Genomic DNA, 6,111 nt, shown 5'->3' with positions numbered 1-6,111 from the left:
GATGTCAGAGGGATAGTGGATGGGGGGAGGGGGGTTCACACAGTGTGAGGGATATAAATGATAAACGTCTAAGTATTGCTTTGTCTTGTGCACCTGAAACTAATAAAAAAATAAAAAAAAAACAAGAACAGTGAGAAACTGTCGCCATCAAGAGGAGCTTAGGGAGACATGATAACTAAATGTAATGCGGGAAGAAATCTGGAACAGAAAAATGATATTAGATAAAAATCAGGAAACCTGAAAAAAGTATGATAACGTATTTTAGATTCATTAACTGTTAACCAATATACCACACTAATGTAAAAGTTAACACATAAGGTAAATTGGGTGCATGCTATAATGGAACTCTGTACCAACTTCTCAATTTTTCTGTGAATCTAAAACTGCTCTAAAAAATAAAGCCTATTTTTTGGGGAAAAAATGAGCAGAGGACACAAATAGACATTTTTCCAAAGAGAACATACAGATGGCCAATAGACATATGAAAAGATGTTCAATGTCACTAATTATTTGAGAAATAAAAATGAAAACCACAATGAGATACCACCTCACTCCTGTCACCATGGCTAAACTCAATAAATCAAAAAAACAGCAAGTGCCGGTGAGGATGTGGAGAAAAAGGAACTTTCATTCACTGTTGGTGGGATTGCCAATTTGTGCAGCCACTATGGGAAACTGTATGGAGGTTCCTCAAAAAAATTAAACATAAAAGTACCTTATGACTCAGCAATTCCACTTCTGGGTATTTATCCAAAGAATTCCAAAACACTCATTCTAAAATCTATATGCACCCCTATGTTTACTGCAGTGTTATTCACAATAGACAACATATGGAAACAACTGAAATGTCCATCAATAGATGATAGGATAAAGAAATTGTGGTACATGTATACAATGGAGTATTACTCTGCCAGAAAAAGAATAAAATTTTACCATTTGCAACCACATGGATGGACCTAGAGGATGTTACGCTAAGTGAAATAAATCAGACTGAGAAAGACAAATGCCATCTGATCTCACTTATATGTGAGAACGGAATAAAGGAACAAACGAAACAGAAATAGACTCATAGATACAGAAAACAAATTGATGGTTGCTAGGTTAGAGGGGGGGTTGTAGTATGAATGAGAAAGGTGATGAGATTAGGAAGTGCAAGTTGGTAGTCACAAAATAGTTACAGAGATGTGAAATACAGTATTGTGAATATAATCTATAAGGTTGTAAATACTATGTAGAGTGTCAGATGGGTACTGGACTTATCGAGGGGATCACTTCGTAGATTATACAAACGCCTAACCAGTGCGATGTACACCTGAAACTAATATAAAATAATATTGAATGTCAAATAAGTGTGTGTGTGTGTGTGTGTGTGTGTGTGTAGTCATGGGATGTAAAGTACAGCATAGGGAATATAGTCAATGGTATTGTAATAGCTATGTACAATGTCAGATGGGTAGTAGGCTTGGTGGGGTTTTCACTTTGAGAGAGGTGTAAATGTCTAATCATTATGCTGTTTTGTAAACCTGAAACTAATAATAAAAAAAGTTTTTGACGAAAAGTTCATTCTGGTGGTATTTTTAATAGGAAGTAATTGTAAAGAGTGTAAATGGCCGAAGATGGTAGTGATTACATAAACTGTGTATCCGTTTGACATAATGTTACTGAGCCATTAAAATTATTTTATGAATATTATAATGATGTAAGGGAACATTTATGATTAAAATAAAGAGCACAGTAGAGTTTGTTTGGAACATGCAAAATTATATATACGATATTTATCAGCTATGTAAAATGGATTCATATTTTTAAAATATACTCAAAAAGTAAGGTGTTTACTTATTTATTTAACAGATCTCTATTGACTACTTGCTATTTGCTAGGTGCTTCCAAGATACTGGGTATACACAGGGAAACAAGATAAAATTAATCCTTGCTTGTGTGGAGTGGAAAGAGTAGGAAAAAGTTAGTTATTAATTGTATGAAGTACAATGAAAAAAACAAGGAGTTATATGAAATAAAATACCTAGAGAAATCTAATTTAAGATTAGGTTGTCAATGAAAGGTTTGATGAAGTGATATTTGTGTGAAGACTTGAAAAATTTGAAGAGGGGATCCATCAAAGACTTGGGTTAGAACTATCTAGGTAGAAGAGATGGCATGTTCAAAGACCCTGGAAAGAAAATTGTCCTGGCATGTTCATAGAACATAAAAATAATACTATGTCCAATAATAGTCAGGTGTAGAAAAGTGGAATGTGATAAATTTGGAGAGGGAATTATCAGCCAAATAATATAAGGTCTTGCAGCTATGATAAAAAGTCTGGGTTTTAAGAGGAATAGTAAGCCATCAAATGAGTAAATTTTCCATTACATAAAAATAATAGAAAATGTGTACCACAATGCAACATAAACAAAGTAAAAAGGCAAGTACCAAAAGGGAGGAAACTATTTGAAACATACACAACAAAAAAAGTTAACATCTTTACAAAACAAAGAGGTATAAATGAATAAGATGAAAGATGAGCCTCCCAATGACAAATGAATAAAGAACATAAACTAGTAATACACTAAAGGAAAAAATATAATTTTGGTTATTACCCTCTTTTCAGAGGTATTATTTGCAAATATCTTCTCAAATTCAGTTGGTTGCCTTTTTGTTTTGTTGATAATTTCTTTTGCAAAAGCTTTTAAGTTTAATGTAGTCCCATTCATTTATTTTTGCTTTTACTTCCCTTGCCTTTGGGGTCAAATTCATAAAATCCTCTCTAAGACTAAGGTCCATAAGTTTAGTAACAATATTTTCATCTATGTGTTTTATTGTTTTAGGTATTGTATTTAATTCCTTGACCATTTTGAGTCAATTTTTGTGCATTGTTACAAATAGTCTAGTTTCATTCTTTTGCCTATGACTTTCCAATTTTCACAGACAACAGTATCATGGTTACCAGACAGAAAGGGGTGTGGGGTGGGGAAAGTAGAAGAGGGTCAAATATATGATGATGGAAGAAGACTTGACTTTCGGTGGTGAACACAGAATGCAATATACAGATAATGTATTATAGAATTGTACACTTGAAACCTATGTAATGTTATTAACAGATGTCTCTGCAATAAATTAATACAATTAATAAAAACATAAAAATACACGCTATCTATTAACATGACAAAATATAAACTCAGATTGAAATAAACACAAATTAATATAAAAATGTGATATATTTCTGTCAAAATAACAATTAAAGGATATAATATGTCATCTTGGTGAGTGTTTAGGGAAACATGCTGTTAATTGAACTGCAAATTGGTACCTTTCAGGAAGGCACATTTTTTTCATCAATGATATTTCTAGAAATATATCTTTATTAGTTATAGTGCTCAGAGTTCTGGGAAGTTTATTCTCAAGGGAACAAACTTGACATTGCTTTCAGCTACATGAGTCTATGATGAAATCCCAGACATCTTGGTTTGAATGAGTTTGAATATTTATGTTTTAAAAGAGAATCAGAGACAAGTCAATTCTCCACCAAAGTCCAAAATGTATGATTTTAAATACTTCAGCAGCATGTGCCCTTTCTGCCACCCTTCGATTCATAAAGTTATCAACAGCAAACATTAAGTGACATGAGATGTTAGACATGAAGGATGGAGGTAGACTCAAACTTTGAGTAAACTTAATGTAATAAGGAGAAATAAGTGTGAGCTCTTAAAAGATAAACAGTAAGTTTTGTATTTATGTGGTATTCTGAACATTAACAAGAAATGCCAGAGTGACTGGTGCTAGAAGTCACCTGTTTACTAGAAAATTAAGAGTCAGGTGCTATCAGGACCCATCATGTGTACTGACAAATGTGAAATGCTAACCTGACACAATTCTGGATGGCAATAGCAAGAGTTAATATTTAGTGAATACTTACTATATTTCAACTTTACACAGAGATTTGTGAGAATTTGTGTTTCTGTGTGTGTGTGCGTGAGAGAGAGAGAGAGAGAGAGAGAGAGAGAGAGAGAGAGAGAGAGAGAGAGAGAGAGAGGGTGAGTCAGAAAACAAGTCAGAGACAGACAGAGACAAAGGCACCATGGGACCAAGAATAAGAAACTAACAGGCTCTGGAAGTGAACATTTAGAAATCAAAGAAATGCACATTTAAATAATGAGATACTTATTTGAAGTCTTTTCAAACTGGACAAGATTTTTTGTTTCTGTTTTTGTTTTTTTTTTAGGATGGCACAGCTCACAGTGGCCCATGCAGGGATCACACTGGCAACCTTGGTGACATTAAAACCACGCTCTAACCAACTGAGCTAACTGGCCACTTCCGGACAAGATTTTTTAAAAGCAAAAAATAGAACTGTAATGAAACTGTTGACATAGTCCAAATTGGTATACTCCCATATCACTAGTACCACATTAGATATGTTCTTCAGGTTTTAATGACCAAATAGACTCTGATGCCAATTGAGAACAAGGAAGTGTCTGGTGGACTGTATCACTAAAATATGGACATGATGAGCAACCATGTGCTGCATTTTCAGACTACCCAAAATGTGGAAACAAATCACCACAGATTGTGGTATCATGGACATTTTCACATGCTCAGGTCTCCGTGTCTTCTCTGCCACTGCTTTGCCTCAACGTGAAAATAGAAAACTCACAAGCTCTTTCACAAGTCTCAAAGTAAACTCTCACCATTCATTAGGACTCTCAATATTGAAGACCATAGGGACAGCATCTCAAACTGGAATGGGAGTCCAGTCTCTATATTCATATGTAATTTCATATGTATATGTATGAGGAAGGTGGGAATTTCAGGGCATAGAACTCTTCTATACCCCTATAGCGTACTAAATTTTGAGCCATTACGAAATAAGGGATTACATACACATATTATATTAATAACATTATATTTATATACTATACATGCAAAGATTGAATAATTATGTTGTACACTTGAAACTAATATTTATATACCAATTATATCTTAATTTTAAAAACTCAACAAGCTAGGAATAGAAGGGAATTTCTCAACATGAATTTTATGTTGTGTGAATTTCACACCGACAAGAAATTCCATAGTATGTTGTTGTCTCTCATTTGAGTTAGTGTTAAAGCTCCCAAAACAAGAGAGGTAGGCATGGGATATAAGATTGACTGTTTAAGAACCAATATAAAATTTAATTTTTCAGCTACACTTGACATTCAATATTATTTTATATTAGTTTCAGGTGTATAGCATAGTGGCTAAACATTTATATAATTTATGCAATGATCCTTCCATTTAGTCTAGTACGCACCTTGCACTATACATAGTTTTTTAAATAATATTATTGACTATATTCCCTCTGCTGTACTTTACATCCCTGTGACTATTTTGTAACTGTCAACCTGTATTTCTTTTTTTTTTTTTATTAGTTTCAAGTGTACAAGACAAGGGAATACTTAGACGTTCATCATCCACATCCCTCACACTGTGAACCCCCCTCCCCCCACCAACCATCCCCCCGACCTCACACCGAGCCAACACACCACACATACAAAATTACAGTTGGCATTCACCAATGTTTAGCTTCTGGTGTACAATGCCATGATCAGGCATCCACACTATCTCTGAGGTGGTCTTGTCAATCTGTATTTCTTAATCCCTTCACCTTTTTTACCCAGCTCCACAATCCCATTCACCTCTGGCAGCCATCAGTTTGCTTTCTTTTATTATTTTATTATTATTATTATTATTATTATTATTATTATTATTATTAGTTTTAGGTGTACAAAACAATGTAATAGCTAGACATTTATACCCCTCACAAAGTGATAATTCCCTTCCTCCAATCTACTACCCCTCTGATATTGTATATATAGAGACATATATATATATATCGTAAAATAGACAGTTCCACTGACTCTATTCCTTATGCTGTACTCCACATCTTGTGACCATATATATATAATTATAGTTGACACTCATTATTATTCAACTTCAACTTCAGGTGTACACTGCAGTGGTCAGGCACGTACACCGTTCATGAAGTGGTCTCCCTAATAAGACAAGTGTCCATCAGATATCTTACAAAATCTTTCTGTATCTATGAGTCTATTTCTGTTTTGTTTGTTTATT

Source organism: Rhinolophus hipposideros, assembly GCF_964194185.1.
Source record: "Rhinolophus hipposideros genome assembly, chromosome: X".
Classification (NCBI taxonomy): Eukaryota; Metazoa; Chordata; class Mammalia; order Chiroptera; family Rhinolophidae; genus Rhinolophus; species Rhinolophus hipposideros.
The sequence above is the reverse complement of the archived record's forward strand: the minus strand, read 5'-3'. Positions refer to the sequence as shown.